We start from the raw sequence: 19,145 nt of genomic DNA on the forward strand, positions 1-19,145 counted from the left end.
TCAAAATGTATGCCTAGGTACTCCAAGCTTTCATGTTGCATAGTTTGCACTTGGAAAACTGCTTATTTTCCCCTATCTGTACTGTTAGCAACCATACTGTACTTTTTGAGAAATCATCCAAAATATTGTTGATGCCATCCTGCACTAGACCTCTAAGAAGGCACTGAGTCCTTTCAAATGATGGCCCTTGGCACAGACCAAGCCCCACCACAATGCTGTAATCAGGGACCATGAATTACTTTGAAACTACTTCTACGAACAGTGATCTTATGAGAGACACATAAAAGAACTCAATTGTCCTTCTGTTTTTTTTAATGTTTTTTACAATATGTGATAAAGTTACTTAACTAACTAACTAACTCAACAGTGGTTTGTGCACAACCTCCCTAAGGCAATCCTGTTCATGTTTCTCACCATATTTCTGATGTCTGAAACATGTCTTCAGATTGTAACTTCTGCAATGCAATGTTTATTTAGTAAGGAGGCAATAAGGCCTGTTTATCCAATATATTTTCAGTCCCATCCTCCCCATTTACTGTAGTGACTATCACAGCATCATAAGGGTTCATGGGATTCAAAAATTCCAAAAATTCAGAAGTGAGTAGGCACATAAATTGACCAAGAGTGGGCATAATAAGAGTAAAGACATTACAGCAAGTAACACAACTGATGTTAAATTTCTATGCACCTAAAATGGCTCAAAAAGACCATATAATTGGCATTTGTTTCCTAATTCAAGGTATACATTTCAAGCTAGTACATCTCTGTTGCATGATCTGCTAGTGTAAATTGGAGACCACTGCTCTTGTGTACACAGTATAGTGAGTCAAGCTGTGCCAACAACACAATCAAATTTTAAGAAAAATAAAACTACTGAAGTTATAGAGAATACTTGCTAACAGGGCTAGAGCTGAAGGCTTGATAGTAAAGCCAGTATGCCACCATGGCAAGAAAAGATCCAAAATGGTATCCCTGATGTTTTTGAAGAGACTTAGGAAAATGTTTCACTGTACAAAAATAAAAAGGAATTTTCTGTTGAGTGCAGCTAATGTCAATATATATCTCCACTTCTTGTGATCTCAGAATAGTATGGAGAATTGAAAGACTCATTCTGGGTGAGTTCTCCAGATCTTCATGGATTCACAAGTTTTCTTTTACCTTCAAACCTGCTCGTTACTAGTTAACAGGACATAACAACAAATTCCATGCAAATACTTTCACCAGCACAAAATCAAAAGATTACTTGTGACAATAAAAGGAGCTGTGCCTAGCATTAGTGGTTTTTTTTCTCAGTTATCCAAAAAGAAACAATTATCTCACGAGAACTTACACCAGTGAAGAATAGTGTTACAGCTTCCTCTGGAGACTGGAAAAATGCAGGTTCAGGTGTCATGAATCAGATGAATTTTAACCTAACAATCTCATATACCAGTTGCTTACATGCCACTTCTGATAATAATATACATTGTAAAAATTTGAAGATGAAATGCAATACACCAGCATATTATTTCAGCTGCAACAATATACACCAGCATATTATTGCAGACTGTTTATGAACATAAAGAGTCTGCAATTCCTATTCTGCTTTATTTTGCTTGGTCACAGAGAACTGTTTGAGATATATCAATTTTTGCCACAAGATAAAGCCTACTGCAATAAAATGACTGTAGAAATTCCAGTAGAATCCTATTTTTAAAGACATGAATGTGGCCACACTCACCTTATCCCTGCATTTTATCATGCCAAAGTGTAGTGACAACACAGTATTTTAAGTCTAATTCTTAGAAGCACAATGGAATAAAAATAGAAAGGATTTGTAAGGTTATATTCAAAGGCAGTGAAGAGAGCCCACAGAATAAACAGACTTGACCTTGTCAAATACAAAACAACTGTGAATAACACAGGATGAAACTATCCTTATGTGCTGATATCAGAGTGGCTCAAGACAGAAATAATTACTTCTAGAGACAACAAAAAAATGTCAACTCTGTTTCTGGTTTTCAACTGGAAGCAGTAAAAGACCATATATTGTAACAATCTGCCAGCTGTTCTGGGACTATCATTACGATTTCACTCAAGCAACGGTGATCACCCGGACTGGGGGTAACCAGTAGGTGGACTCCTTCCACTTTCAGACTCAGTAGGGTAGGTCATTTTCCAACACACTTTGAACAGTTTAAGATAAAACAGAGGCTTAGCTGTCAGCTCTGGCCTGCAGGGAATCAGCAAAGTGATAAAGTAAAGTAAAAGATTCATAGATTTCAAAATGTGAGAAAAGAAAGTAGGGCAGATTATCTCCTGAGGTAAGAGTTCCTTCCCTCCACAATCTGTTTCTACTTAATTACTATTTTTCCCCCAGTTGCGAACTACATACTACTCTTTCTATGTTTATCAGATGTGTGCCATTTTCCGGTCCCTTCCATTTTAATATGTAAATATGTATCTCTATATCTACACATACACATACATCTATATATATAACTTTCACACATTATGTGCTGTAATTCCATGAAAGATTGTGAGACTTGCTGTTAAAACTAAGGGACTTTAAAGAGGTACAGAGGCATTCAGAACTGCTGAAATATCAAGGAATTTAATTTTGTTTTATTCCATTATTTACTATACTACTGCTTAGTAGCAAAAAGAGTGCTCTTCAGGTTTCACCACCACCATAACCATCAAAGGAACAATTTCCTTAATGCAACACAAAGTGATTGAAAGACAATTTTATGCAGCAAATTTTCAAACCATGTTACTATCTCAATCCATAATGAGATTACAGGTCAGCCAGAACAAAAAAAAAGAGGTATCAGGATTATGAAAGACTGTTTCTAAAATTATTTTCTTTTATTTATTGTTGTCACTGAACCTTGTATTGTGCATTCTGCCTATCTACTGTGCTTCAGTATGAACATCCTGAGCTTTAAGTTTCTCTAGTCCTTTGTAGGTTATGCTCCTGTCACTGGATGAATTTTGGCATGGTTCCTTGTGTGAGGGTGTTACCAAAGGCTTACTTCCAACATGGAGAGCAAATTCTTGTGGGCTGCCGAGTCAGTGAAGAGGGACTGAGAGCTCCGGCAATTATTTCAACCAAATGTCTATCTCTCCTGGTTTTTTCTCCATTAATTTTTTGAGTCTCTGTTTTGGAAGGGAACTTGAACTGTGCAATACAGCAACACCCATCAAGGAGTGAGAAATAATTCTAGCAGTAAGACACATGTAACATGCCCATGCATACACAGAGCTTGAGGAGTTCAATTAAAGATTTCATTTTTACTCCCCATATTCACCTCCCACTTCTTGAACCTCCCTTGGGATTAGTTGAGAGACTCTTTGAAGAGTCTTTTGAAACTTTTTTCTCTGTTCCAGATAGAATTTATTCTCCACTTCTTTTTCTTTCTAAGCAAGAATCCTGGTATGTGCATTCATGCTTTTTCTCAAACAAATGGTGAAAAATTCTTCTACGGTATTTTTATTTATTTTTTGCCTTTTGAGAGGACTCTGCTTACTCAGCAGACTAATTCTGCTATCAGGTTAAGCAGTTGAAACCTGCAGCTGGTTTTCACTGGGGAGTAACTTTCTGTTTTTATCACAGAATTGTCTCAGAAAAATGTGGCTATTTCATAGATGTGTAAATGACTCTTGGATCTGTTGAAAACTTAATTACAAAGTGGTATTCATATGGATAGATATTGAAATGCTCAACTGAAGTAGGCTAAATGAGAAATATAAATTATTAGTGATGGAAACTTCAGGAGACTCCCTCAGAATTTCACTGTGCATTCTAATAGGTGGAATTGTGGTGTGAGTAGGACTGAGAAGGGATTTCAATAGTTACCACTCCCAGAATTACAATTTAGTGGGTAATATCAATATTTGGTTTAACCTGAGAAGCCTGAGTTCTCATGACAACTCATGAAGTAGAATGGAATATGCAGGAAATATGGCCAGCATTTCCAGGTGAAAATTGAAATTTACAGAAAAAATAAGATCAGTGCAAGTCCTTTAAGTCTTAACCCTCAGATAGCTGATGAGAGTTATGTTGGGTCTGAATTCTACTTCCAGTTTTCTCTCTTAATTGAATTTTACTTCAAGTAATTTCTGTGCCACTATTGTTGTTCCTGCTATGCTGACAACGTAACATTTAGGCATTTTGTCAAAATACTTTGAGATATGGCAATGAAATATATCATGTTAAAATCTGACTGTCTATTGTGAGGGATGTCTCTAAGGAAAAAGTTGTGAACAGCTTACAAAAATGAGTCCATGCTTCCACCATTAAAATCCTTGAAAAGCAAGGCAAGACTGTGCCCTTTATAAAAATCATTGATATAATGAAAAAGAGTTTAAACAAAAGTAGTTTCTTTCTCCTGTTATGGAAAATGTTACCATTAGGGCAGTGCTTTATTTACAGTGCAAGACTGTATAGAGGAGAATGCACAACTGCCTGTTGATCCTGACATGTTTTTTAAGTTTGGTAATTCACTTGGCCAACTCACTTTGAAACTTTTTTGAAAATACTTAATTACTACATTTGCTCCCTCTGATTGCTGAAGTGGTGTAACACAGGAGCTGAGAACTTCTCCTCAGGTCCTGACAGTGTCCCAAAAAGCACAGCCTCCTACCAAAGGAGGCAGCTAAACAATTTCTCTCCAAATAATTGTATTCCCATCTAGATTAAATATTCTTCTTTTATTAAGTTTTTGTCCCAACTGGCTGGTAGTATATACTAAGGAAATACTGTTCTGCTGTGCTATTCACCATGGTTTGTGCATCCATTCACACCCCTCAGGAATCTACAGAATACTCTAAGAGGGGATTAGTGAGCAGTTATTTCAGTGATAATGAGTGCACATGGCACTGTTGAGGAAAAGATGAGTAGCACTGGGATGTCTATAACCATACAGGTAAAGAGAGACTTTTATGATATCTAGAATGCTAGGTCCACAAACCACAGCCAGTTTTTCTGAAGTGTATGAGCAGAATGTGTTGTATGTATGTATCGCAGAAATCCACTCTGTGATTACATAAGATACCAAATATTTGTTTGGCTGAAGTTGCAGAGTGCCAGTTTTCTCCTCATCAGTACTCAAGTGTGTGACATGAATCTAGACGTTAATTTCAGTCTCCTATTTTTGAGATTCTGTTGTACCTTACTTAGGGAATTTCTGAAAGGAACTCACAATTCTATCATTTATACCTTTCAAAACAGCAACAAATTAAATCTTTATTTTGATTTACCAAGACGTCTAGATTTTTTGTTTTATTTTGTTGTTTATTTGTTAGAAAGACAGAAAGAGGCACTTATGCACAAGAATTTTTGTTCTTATCTGATTTTTTTAGTGAAAATAAAAGACAACTGATTTTTAGGGAATAGGAAAAATATCATACAAAAGTCTTACACGTAATTTATAACAGAGCCGTGATATATGAAATTTTAGAAAAAAGAAATAAAGGACTGGATGGAAAATACAAGCTGAAATACCTTTAAACAAAACTTCTCAATCACTTCAAACCTTTCCAAATAATGAATGACTTCATAAAAGCTGTACTTTGAGGGGAAAAAAAAGAACCGAAACACAAAGTAATATTCTGTTACAAGTGGATGGTGAAACCGCAGCAATACTGTGTGAAATTTCCCAAGCATAACACTGCACTTCATAAATGAAAAAAAAAAAAAAAAAGGAAAATGCTACTATTTATCTCCATCTCATGCCTGCTTTTATACTTAATTTGTACCTACTGATACACATCTGTGAGTTGGTTATTGGTAATATGTGAGCAATATTAATTGCTTCTCTTGGTCTCATATTTGTATGCATAAGCCCAGTTGAGGTTCGTATCAACAATCTTCCCATATATCAAACTAGACCTTACAGATAGATAACTAGAGGTTACTTATACATAAGGTAAGAAACTCTGTCCAAAGCCCACAGAAGTGCTGGGGCTATTCAGAAGAGAATGTCTGAAAAATATCACACATGAAACAAAAATAATTTCCCAGTCATCCATGCTAAAGTCTGGATAGACCTGGCTGATCTCCATGGTTTTTCGCTATATGAGAGGCTATGAATGCCTCTCAGAGAAGATATGACAGATATGACATCTCAGCTATAGCTTTCTCTTGCAGTGCTGGTACTGCACTCCAAAGTGTGTAACAGGTTCATAGCACAATACAGACCTTAAATGCAATAATATAGTCTCAGTCACTTCGATCTGTGGAAAGCTAACACAAAGAGTTACCCAGGAAAAAGTGAAAATATTCTTGTTAATGACTTATATGTCACATTCCACAAATTTCTTAGTGAGAAGAGACAGGCAAATGTTATGTTGTGGTTTAGGAATGGTATTCCTCAATTTAGTGGTCCCATTGAAACACTCAAAACCATATGCTGCTCTCACACTCCCTCCTCCTCCTTCTGCTCCTCCTGGGGCAAGTTGGACAGGAGAATTGGAGACACAAAAGGCAAAGATCATTGGTTCCAATAAGAACGATTTACTGAAAACAGCAATGAAATAAGAAATGACCAGTAACAGCAACAACATCAATGACAAAGTGCACAAGAGAGGCAAACATTTCACACACAATTGCTCATGACAGGGAAACCAGCAAAACCCCTGACCACCTGCCACACCCTTCCCCTGCCCTCAGAAATTATGTGAGGGGATACAGAATGACCTCTGAGACCTAGCCATGCCCCTCCTGGCTACTGCAAAAATCAATAGTGTCCTGGCTGGAATCTGGACGGTTACTTACATTTCTTGCCCAAATTAGCTTTTGCATTCTTTCACAGTGTATTTTGAGCCATCATAGAACATATAAACCCTCTGTTCGACTGTATACTGGAAGTGTACTAGTGTACACTTCTGTAACTGGGGTAGTTTGCTATGGTTAGGGTTTTTTGGACATTGCAATTGTTCCCAAGCATTATGAATAGCTGCTATCTATCACAAAATACTTGGAATATGTTGCCAAAGCCATTGCAAACAATTTCTATAGAAATTGCAGCCAATATTTTTATTTATTTATGCACATTATTTACTTCACAGAGTCCAGGTGATCAGCCCCTGAAGCTGTTCTATATCGATCAGAATTCTACAGTTTTTTTTATATTAGTTAGTATAATACTGTCTCATGCAATTACAGCATAGTACAGTAATCTGTTTTCCAAAATTTGTTTGCATTTGCCATGTGCAACACATGGTTCCTTTCCAGTACTTGTTCCCCCACAAGAATTGACCTGAACATCATTTTTTTTTAAGCTGCAGTAGCTAAATACATGAAGATGATGGCATACACAATCCAAGCTAGTCTGAAACCTTTAGTGGTACCATAGTTGCTAGGTGACTGGACCTTCAGATCTTAAGTGCAATTTTTCTTCATTTGAGTTCTGTGCATGGCTGAGAAACTGCATGTAGCAGCCTCAGTCTGGCGCCTTGCTGCTGCAGACAGGAAGTATTTCTTGTCTAGAGTACTGCTCTTAGACTATAGATGCAAAATGAGGCCACAGCTTCCGTTCAGCAAGGAGAGCCACATTTTCAGATTGCTCGTGTAACAAGCCAGGAGGAAGTCTGCCCAGTCTGAGTGGGACAGCCTCCTTCCAAGACTTCCAGCCATGCTCCCTGAACTCACTGGTGCCTCATGATCCTGTGGCATGGTCTGGTTATACACATAAAATGTACTCCACAATGTCCTTCTTACAGACCTGGCTTACTGAAGAATGGCAGCTATGAGTTGAGCTCCTGCACATTCTGGCAGCTGGTATGTGTTTCCAGCTTTTCACTCAGGTTCTCTCAGTTGGCAGCTTTAGTTTAGTTGTCAAAGTGTTTTCTGTGAAAATTCAAAAGTGCTCTACAAAGCTTTGCCAACAAGCAGGGCTGGAGTGGAGGGCTCATTCTGCTGGTCAGTAATAGAGCTGGTGACAAAACAGGGGTTTTCCAAGTCTGAGCTCTGCTCTCCAGTGGTTCAAGCTTGGTCTTGTCAAGCCTAGAAACTGTGCTACTGGGTATGAGGTACTATTCCCAGGGCTTATTATACATGCTGCACAGCACTGCACCATCTATTTGCTACTGAAATGGTGGTCTCCTGTGCTGTACACAGGCAATTTCTAAAGAGAACTTGAATTTTACTCCTGGAAGGTTGGGTACATAAAACCTAGGAAACGCAACACCTATCCTTAAAACTTTTAAGTGCTTTTTTCAGATTTAGCTTTGCACTATTTTTTAGAGGTCTGGGAGACAGCCATGGATACAAGCAGGTTCCCAAGTCAGTATATGTCAGTATAATCACAAACATATCACAGATGAGAAAATAAACACAGATTAAGGTCAAGCAGCTGCTCAAATATTACACTGTAATGAACTCATGGTCAGGAAATCATACTGAAATACATTACTGAGGATCCTAGATAGTAAAATCAAGTCATAATTGGTGACCCAAGCAGTGTCAATTACACATTTTTCATATCAGGTACAGAACATCATATTTCTTTTAGGTCACTAAAAAAAGTTTGCACAAAAAATGTCTAGAAGTATACAGAAGTCTTCTAACAAATCACCTCCAAATTAAATTGAATGACTGAGCTGTGAGACCTTGGTTCTCTCTCGAAGCTGAAACACCTGGTCCTTTTCCAGATGAATGAAACCAGACAGATAAAGAGAGGAAAAAGTGCGTATGCTGTTGCCCTGGCTGTCTGTGCACTGTTAAGTGAAAACATGACTGCATTAGGACTAAACTGATCTCAGTTGGTTTCCCCTTGCACCAGAAAGATTGCCTGCTAGACCTGACAAATGTCCTCTTGTATCGCTTTTTTTTTTCGACTCCATGCAGACAGTTGAAGCAGTTGGTGAATGATGTCACTTCTGGTCAATTGTCCTGAAAAGATGAAAGTGTTTGCCTTGAGGAAACCATGTTCTATTACACAAAGCCTGGTTACTTTTCTCCTGTTGTACTTTACAACTTGCAAGAGCTGTCTCTACAGATAATAAGATTTTCACTCTGCAGTCATTTAAACTACAGTATCTTCTGTCAGTGTCAGCGTTTGAGAGCTTTAATACTGTCAGAGTTGCAAAGGAGCAACTTAAGAAGAGATGGAGAGTGCTAGCCATTTTCTTGTTCAACTTCGGAAATTACTTTTGCAATGAGAAACCAGCTACACAGTATGTCACTAATCAACTGATCAAAAAGAAATTGATGGAAGATGTTAAAAAAAAAAAATATTCCAGTCACATTTGCACTTCATGGACAGACTCATTAGGAAAACAAGAGAATACACCTCTGTTCAATAATTGTATTTAACAAATTATTTTATCAGTCTATTATTTCAAAAGAAGCTGAAAAAAATCTAAAGATTTAAGATCAAAGTACCAAACTCTACTAATTTTCAATTAGTGATCTCAAAAAAAGTCAAATTTATTGTTGGAATCTCTATGTGGTAATGATTAAAAATAGTCTGAGTGTGTGAAAAAATGGAGGCATGATTCTGTGGTTGGGAATTTGGGTAGTGTTCCAAACTGATTCATACAAACCTCATTGCTGGATCAGAACCTTAGAAATAATAATACGCTAATTTTGTGAGCAACACAGTGCTTTTAAAGACATATCATGAGGGCAGAAGATTAATAAATTCTTGCACTATATGATCTTCTTGTCATGTGTACATTTTCTGGTTCTGTTTTAATGCAGCATCATTTTAATGAAAAAAAAGGTTTTGGAAAAAAAATCACAATATTGTGAATACCAATCACTTAAAAACGCTGAGTTGAACTGCTGAAATAAATCAAAGTATTAACTCACAAACCTTGAGGAGTGTAAGAGATAACAGGATATAAATCAAGTATGGTTTTGGAAGAGGAGGATTAAATGGGAGAAAAGGGAAAACAAAAAAAAGAAAGAAGTAAAATAATGAGAAAAATGGGAACTGAAACATACCTACTCTGAGCAGAAGAGCAGAAAAACAATAAGGGGGCTAAAATTTCAGATATGATACCAAATCAGTACAATCTTGAAGACCATGCTATTTTTATTCTTCCTTTTTCTTTTGTTTGGCGTTTGGATTTTTTTCCTATTTTAATTTTCATTTTCTACCTATGTTATATTTTGTTCTTCTGCATTAGACAGAGGTTTGGGATATCTTTTATTTGAATGAAAGAGGTAGGTAAAGATTTTGGACTGCTTTTCTTTGAATTGCGAATGAGATACCTTCCTGGTTTTTGGGGTTTTTTAGCTCCTATACATAATAAAATTCTCAGAAACTCATCCCAACTTTCATTTCAAGTCCTCCTTCCTATAAACTGTCTAGTGGGTCTATTTCCTGCTTTGAATGTCTTGTCAGTTCTGGTTAGCTTAACATGGCCCATCAAATTAAGATCATGCAATCTTAAGATAAATGGTGCTATATCCATGTACATCTTATAAAAGATTGCAAACAACAGAATTTTATGTCCTGGAAAAGACAAGAGTGGAATTTAACCAAATTATTGAGAACTCTGAACATTTCTTCTCCTGCTTCAAAATAAATGAGAAGGGAGAGACAATATGTTAAGCCCCAAAGCAAGCTGTTCACTGGTAACAAAATACTGAAAGTCAATTGTAACTACTGTAATATGTCAAATTATGTCATACTACATCTTTCTTAACTGTACACAAATCCCCTTGTAAGGGTTTGCCGATTGTACTCTTTACTGTGCAAAGAAACAAAGAAATAATAAGTATAGAATAGGGCATGTACTCTACAGAGCTCCTGTATTTTTGACACCTTCTGGTGCGGGCTTTGCATGTTGTCTGCCCCCAGAGCTGCAAAATAAATCCAGGACAGTATTTGACTATGGTTACAACAGCAAACAAAATGCCCAACAGGTCTGGACCTGTAGTTGGAAAGAGGTAGTGGTCAGGATGTCCACACTAGGTGCATTTTGGGAGAGGTTACTTTGGATCAGCTCTAGTTAGCACACTTTCCACTGTAGTTTATGGTCTTAAAAACACAAGACGCATTACAAGAACACAGACAAGAGAATCAGGCTTTTTATTCCCTCCACATACCCCCCACTCTTCCCAGTACAGCAAAAAATAGAGATTACTTTTTTGAAGTGATCCACTGCCCTATAAGTGTCAAAGGACTTGTATCATTAAGACTGCACAGGTAGAGAAAAAGATGACACATCACAGAGGTATGTGTTGAATGATACTAAGTATAAATGTATTTAAGAGGAGCCCATAATAAAAACAAATATAGTACTGTAGGTTATACTCTTTGTATGAGCAAGTTACAACATACAGAAAAGTCTGAGAAATGCTAATTACTTCACAGCAAAGCTTTGATACCTAAAGAAAGATTAAAATATTCATTACCTAGTCATTCAATAACTTGTCAACCATTTTAATATTTTCTAATGTTTGCTGATAGTTGTAGTAGTTTCTAAGTAGTTCCTATACTAAGTAGTTCCTAAATCATTATATAATGATGTCAGAAACAATCCTGGAAATTACAAGTCTGTAAAAAGAGATTTAAAAAAGGTATGTGGTACTGAATTAAAGCTACATAATAATTATGCAACATTTACAAATTTTTTTTGACCAGAAATGCAAGTAAGTAAACATTATTTCACACTATTCAATATTACACTACAGCTTCTCCATTTTTTAATTTTTTTTTTAAATTTATGTACTTAAGAATAAAAATATATTTTTTCAGCAACTGCATAATACTAGTTATATTAATTTTTATGACACTGAAAAGAGTTGTGCCTATTAGATTGTTCTAATGAAAAGTTTGCTTTAATGTTATGATTAATAACAATTTTTATGCATGTTTTGAAATGTGGTTAAAAATAATTAAAAAAAAATCTTCTATGTCAAACCCTACAAAAATTTTCTTGGGTGATTGCCCCAATGGTCTGACAAAGTATCCACCGTAGCAGCTCATACACTCTTCTGTGAAAAATCCTAACTTACACAGATTCATTAGTGATAGTTCTCCTGCCTTCAGAACTAAATACCAGTGATCCGATCCTAATTCTCTTAATGAAGTCATCTGAAGTACTTCTTAGAAGAACATCAAATACTGCATTGTGGGATACATAAAAGTTGAGATGATAGTGTAAATTCAGTGAAGACTCTTAAAAAATGGAGTATTGAATTAGTAATTTTGGAACAGGATGAATTCTTGTAAGCAGGATGAACTTCACCAAAATATAAAATTAGTGAAAACAAAACAAAAGAACTGGAGAGTTTTGAGAAGCTGGAAGACCACACAATTCAAGACTTCACATCCTTAGCAGGTGATGTAACAAAAAAATGACTTAAACTAAGTACAGTTGCATGGATAAACAATGAAGCAAATAGAACAATGAAACAATAGCTTGAACCAATCAAGTCCCATCTAAACAGTGTAGCAAGTAGGTATCAGAACAAATGGGTGTGTGCTTCTATGCTGATACAGAAGGAGAAGCTGGACTGAATTAAAACCGAGTAAAATATATCATGTCAGAAGGATACAAGAAAGGAAATATTCAGTGGGTCACTGTATTTCCAAGGTGCAAAATACACAAGAAAAAGAGAACAGAGGAAAGGTCACAGAAGTGGTGCTATGAATCAAAGGAAGGATGCATCCCAACCAGGTGATTAATTTAACTGCATCAGGATATAACAGAATCTCCATGAATTAAAATTTTATACTTATGTAAGCAAACCTTATTCATAGGGCAATACTATCACAGCCTGAGGAGGATGGAATGAGGGAATATGGTTCATTCACCTGGCAGCTCTCAGAGAAGGTATTGCCTTAGAATATGAACTAAAGGGATGCTCTTGTCATTCCCATGCAGACTCAGTAACTGTTGCACTGGGCCATGAAACTAAGGCAAACATTGAGACTCCATAAATGACTGCTTCTCGAAGCAGCTAAATGGGGAACTAACAGAAAGAGAAGCACTCCTAAATGTTTTTATGACCTAATGCTTGGTTTGAAAAGTAACCGTCAATGTACAATGTACAAGTAAGCACAAAGCACTTAGAGCTACCCTTGCAGGGTAAAACGAAAAAAGAAATCAAAACAAGCAAACCAGAAAATCTACAGTAGTTTGATTCCAGAAGGAGGAACTATTTTTATTTACAAGGAACAGGGAATCTCTCTTTTATTGAATTATCAGTGAAACAGATTCTAAAACAAATCCCCAAATGAGGGGGATCAGATTGCTGGGTCCACAGCTGTAGGAATCCTAGCCATTCCTGCAAAAATCTGGTGTGCTATTACCAAACTATTGGTTTTATATTAGGCAAAGTGATAAAAACTGTGAAAAACAACAGAATCTGTAGGAAAAGAAGAGCCAGGGGAAAGGCAATGCAATGCTTTTAGAGGAAAGGTATGCCTGTGAAAATGAAGTCTGTCTCAGCAGGTATTTTTATTTAAAAATTTATCTGAACTAACAACAACAAAAATCACAGGAACACTACTTCTGTTCCCTTTTAGGCATCTCCAGGCATCTATCAGTATATTTCATTGAGTCCAAATGCCAGCTAAAACTCTAGTCAGAGACAAAATCCATGATGTTCATACAGAGTTCTGTCAACTTTAGAGATATAACCCTGCTCTTTACATTGAGACATTAACAATTGCCCCAGTGCAATTACTTTGACTGTCTCTAAAAGCCCAAATGCATAGTCTAAAATCAGCAACATAGTCATAGAATCAACTGGGTTGGAAAAGACCTCTGAGATCATCAAGTCCAGCCCTATAATGACCTAAATTCTGCCAGTAGTCACTTCACACAATCTGGGTTATTTATGAAAGTTAGAATGATAGCATGCTTTCTGGTTTAGTACCTTAGGCTTCCACACAATATTCTGAAGACTTAGCTACTACACCTATGTTACTATTGCCAGCCTATCTACATGTCTCTAATATTTTTAAAGTTATTTTAAGCTCTGGTGTGTATAATGTTGCATTTGCTATATTGCTTTCCTTTGGCATGTTGGGGGAAAAAAACCCCAAAAAACCAAACACATTCTTTAAAAGAGGCAAATTTTCATTTTGAATAACTAACAGGCCTATTTTGATAGAATTCACTAAACACAAGAACTGAGATTCAAGTTTTTTAAAGAACTCTAGATAACTTTATTCATGTTAATATATATTTGTCAATCATGGCTGGGCTTCGAGAATGAAGATTAGGGAAAGGGCTCTACCCACGTTTGACACAAGCACGCTGGTGGCTAAAAAGGCCAATACGAGACAGGCATGTCCGATTACAAAAGGCACAGCAGAAAGACTCCTTAGGTGGTATATTCTGCAAGACACGATTCTTTCTGTGTTGTCTTTTCTCCTCGAGAGTGATCCTGCATGCTTTCTCAAAGGTATCAACAGCATTATAGATGATGTGTCTCCAGGCCTCGCAATTGGAGGCCAGAGTAGACCAGTTATGTTGATCAACACGGCCAAGGCTGAGATGTTGTTTCAGGGAGTCCATGTATCTTCTCTTCGGGGCTCCTCTCTTGCAGCAGCTGGTGGCAAGTTCACCATAGAGCAAGATCTTAGGGAGGCGGTGGTCCTTCATCCTTGAGACGTGCCCTGCCCATCGCAGCTGTGTTCTCAGCAACATGGCCTCAATATTTGTGATTGCTGCTTGTTCTAGAACAGATGTATTGGTTATATAATCTGACCAGTGGATGTTTAGGATTGTACGGAGGCAGCGTTGATGGAAGTGTTCTGGGAGTCGCAGGTGGTGGTGGTAGATGACCCATGACTCAGACCCCAATAAGAGAGTAAACAGCACTATGGCTCTGTAAACACTGATCTTTGTACATTTCTTCAAGTGTTTATTTCTCCAAACTCTTTTATGAAGCTTTCCGAAAGCACTATACGCCTTTGCTAACCTGTTGTCTATCTCCCCGTCAACTTTACCATCTGAGGAGATGAGGCTACCAAGGTAATTAAATTGCTGGACTGATTTGAGCACTGATTCGCCAATGGTGATGTGGGGATGATGGAAGACTTCCTGAGGTGCTGGTTGATAAAGAACTTCTGTTTTCTTTAAACTGACTTCCAGCCCAAAGAGCTCAGCAGCATCTGCAAAGCAGGATGTTAAACGCTGCAGAGCTGCTTCTGTGTGGGGAACAAGGGTGGCGTCATCAGCATAAAGCAGCTCCCAGACAAGATGGTTTAAGGTCTTAGTGTGGGCCTTCAGTTGCCTTAGGTTGAATAGGCTTCCATCAGTACAGTATTGAATGTAGATACCGTCCTGATCATCGAGGTCTGCCGTGGCCCTTTGGAGCATCATGCTGAAAAAGATTGTGAATAGGGTTGGTTTGAGAACGCAGCCTTGTTTCACACCATTCATTATTACAAAGGGCTCAGAAAGTGCATTGCCATATCTGACTTGGCCGTGCTGATCCTCATGGAGTGAGATGATCATTTTAAGGAACTTGGGAACAACCTAAGCGTTCCAAAATCTGCCACAGACCTTTCCTGCTCACAATATCGAAAGCCTTGGTGAGGTCAACAAAGGTTACATAGAGACCTTTGTTCTGTTCCCTACATTTCTCTTGCAGTTGTCTGAGAACAAATACCATGTCTGTGGTACTCCTTTGGCTCTGAAACCACATTGGCTTTCAGGTAGAATTCCTTCTGCTATAGCAGGTATTAGTCTGTTCAAGAGTATTCTTGACTGGATTTTGCCAGCAATGGAGAGCAGAGTAATACCACGGTAGTCTGAGCAGTCTGATTTAATTCCTTTCTTCTTATACAAGGTGATGATGACTGCATCTCGAAAGTCTGATGGTAGGTCGTCTAGTTCCCAACAGCGCACCACAAACTTGTGAAATTTAGCATGGAGTGCAAGGCCCCCATGTTTCCAGACTTCAGGTGGAATTCCATCAACCCCAGCTGCCTTGCCAATTTTCACCTGCTGCCTTGAGGGTTTCTCCTAAAGTGGGGGCAGTATCCAATTCATTCTTCACTGGTTGTTGTGTGATGGACTGAATGGCTGTGTCTTGGACTACATGGTTGGTACTGAAAAGAGTCTGAAAGTGTTCAGACCATCGATTCAGAATGGAGGTTTTATCTGTTAGAAGTGTTTGACCATCAGTGCTGAGTAGAGGACTTTGAGCTTGGTATGTAGGCCCGTATGCTGTTTTCAGGGCCTCATAGAAACCTCTGTGATCACCCGTGTCAGCGCACAATTGAGTTTTTTCAGCTAGACTGATCCACCACTTGTTCTGGATGTCACGGAGTTTCTGTGGGAGTTTGCTGCATGTAATGCAAAAGGCTGTTTTTCTTACGTGACAGGATGGCAGTGCAAGGTGCACTTGGTGAGCGGTTCTCTTCTTCCTCAACAATTTCTGGATTTCTTGATTGTTTTCATCAAACCAGTCCTTGTTCTTCTTGAGGGAGAACCCTAAGGTTTCTTCAGAGGACTGCTGGATGCTGTTTTTAATATGGTGCCAGAGTGTTACAGGAGAGGTATCTGTAGTCCACCACGCCCATGTGATGCCCAGTGAAGAATGCCAAACAGACCATCGACTGGTGTGCTGTAAACTTAACCTCATTCTTAAATTCAAATCTAAAAGGGGCAGTATCCCAAGGAGGAGACTCCAAGTTAACAATCTCCAATCAGCCACAGTGAGACACAAATTACAGGCTAATCTTCAAACTAGGCTAGATAACCATTCCTCAGGTATATTTATAATTGCGATAAGATTATATAAATTATATACAATAACACCCTTACAGACCTGTGCTAACAGGGACAGTGAGTGAGACATTTTTCCACTGTAAGGCACTGTGTAATGAGCTCGGTGTAGAAAATACACCAAGTAATTACATTTTTGCCTGCCCAAATTATTCCCATAAGTTCAGTTGATTATAGGAATCTTCCAGCTGTTAAGCAACTACTGTGTTTCACCTCAAGTAGCAGCTTTTCAGCAATACACTAAGCAAAATAATTTCTCCAAGTCTTACAATGCTTTCGAATGGACCAATACATCTAACTCATCACCTGTATAATTGCACAATTAATGAAACCTAGCTATTGCTGCCTCTGGTAATACAACATTATGCAGCAACTATTCATGATGTTGTCCTTTGAGGGACTGGTAAGGATTGCCATCGGTTATCTGGGTTTTTTTAGTAAGCAGTGGCATAATCTGGCATGGCATTTTGAGTAATAAAGGCACGACTACTGATAGAAGTAGGATACTATAAGTGGATCAATAATTTGATCTAACAATGCAACATTTTAGCAAAAAACAAACTGGTTTGTTTAGTGAGTTAGACTTCTTTGCACAATTCAAATAGAGAACCAGTCACCAACACCCTTCAAAGGTCATAAGGTTGACCGGTGCTTGGATGTTTCCTGAGCCTAGCACAGTCTGCAAAAACAGCACCATCTGAGCTCTGAAAAACTCTTTATCCACAGAAGTGCAGTATATCTATTTGAGAGACTTGAAACTCTCTCTTCAGAGAGTTTATCCCTCCAGGTGCAATATTGTGCTGCTGTAGCTGTATTGCTTCTGGTTTCAGTATTTGAACAGATTCTTTAAGCTCTGCACTATGTCCTCATTAGTGCTGCTACACACGCATTAAATGGAAAGTGTGGAGGGGGGGAGAGCACCAAGGCAGCTTGGGCCAGCTGAAGCAGATGCTACTTTCTGCTGACTCTTTTTCCAGTCCTGTGTCAGCAGTCACAAGTTTAACTGGCTCTGAGAACTCTCCTGGCCAAAAATAACCCATTATATACAAACAATCTTATTTTTCAAAATTCTGCCCCTTGAGAGATCACATGCTTTTTCAACAGTAAGCAACATGAGAATCACTGCATGGAAACATGTTCCAACTAAACAAAATTAGTTAAGCAAGATGCCACAGATATTGTTATTAAATCATAAAATGTTGGTCCTGGTTATTTCCACAGGGAGGCAGGTGATAATTATGCAGCTGCTGACTTTAAAGATGCTTAGTGCATTTAGTTACAGTGGCAAAAAAAAATAGAAAAGGAACTTCAAAAGTCAAGTTTATTTAACAGTACAGGTACAAAATAGTAAGGTGGAGTGAATACTTTGCTAAGCCTCAGCTCTGTCAAGAACATCCACCTCAGGAGAATAGTCCATTCTAATTCTAAACCTGGCAGCGACTTCTTAGACATTTGGTCCCCCAACAGCACAGGTCTCATCCATGCTTCCCATGTAGAAACAGGTATGGCAGGCAAATACCTCCAGCCTCCAGACAGAAACCAACTGTGGACTAAGTAAAGTTGGTACTGTGTACCAACTATACTAAGTACAGTAACTGTCTACTGCTACTGTGTAGTCTGTGGAGTGGGAAAGTTTTGGATCCACTGCACGGGATCCACATTCTGAAAGGTTCTAAAGGCTCTCCTGTGATGCCTTAAGTTCCTAATGGTTTTTTTTCTATTTCTCTAATATTTGTAAGACTTATAAGCTTTATAAGTAGTAGAAGTAGACTCTAAAAGCAGCAACCCTCCCTCCTTTGTCCCTTGTCCCTTATCCCTTTCCATCTAGCACCCTTGTTTACACATTCCTTAACCCTCTTACCCCATTCTATGCTCCCTATATCAATCCTACTCCCGAACACAGCAGAAATGTTTAGTCTTTTGTCAAGGCAAGGCCTAGATTGTTGGCAGAACAGCATATCAGGGCCTAAACCACAGAATACAGTCAAGAATTAGGTAACTATGTACCCTTTGTGCTCTGATGATGGTGAAGATGGGATGAACAGGGGGTCCCAAAAAGCCCCCCGACTCATTTTCAGAGGGTGGACCCAGGGCGGTCCAGAGTAAAGGCCACAGGGTGGACACATCTGGGATTGGATGGATGGTATTATAAAATGTAACATCTCAGGCACAGCCAGTGTGCGTCTTGTAACATCTTAGCCTTGGCAAAGTAAACCCTTTCTTATCTCACCCCTAATTAACTGCTCTTAAATCCCACAGCAACAGTTGGTGTCCCGTACGGGGAACGAACCCACGACCTTGGCTTAAGGCATCACCTGAAAGATCCCAAATATGCAGGAATGGAAAACAGTTAACTATAAGGAGAAAAAGCAGACTGCATCAGAGCTGTAGTCTGAAGGCTACAGTAGAAAGCTTTGGGAAATTGCACAGAACTAAGAGTATAAGAGAGAAAAGCTAAG

At 38.3% G+C, this 19,145-nt stretch overlaps 1 protein-coding gene across 1 annotated transcript in view; it reads right to left on the reverse strand.

The window, feature by feature from the left end:
• The window catches only part of ADCY1 (adenylate cyclase 1), a 164,847-nt gene that overhangs the window by 115,738 nt on the left and 29,964 nt on the right, over nucleotides 1–19,145 (reverse strand). The window lies entirely within an intron of this gene.

Source organism: Manacus vitellinus, unplaced genomic scaffold, assembly GCF_001715985.3.
Source record: "Manacus vitellinus isolate BGI_N305 unplaced genomic scaffold, ASM171598v3 scaffold_55_pilon, whole genome shotgun sequence".
NCBI classification, from domain to species: domain Eukaryota; kingdom Metazoa; phylum Chordata; class Aves; order Passeriformes; family Pipridae; genus Manacus; species Manacus vitellinus.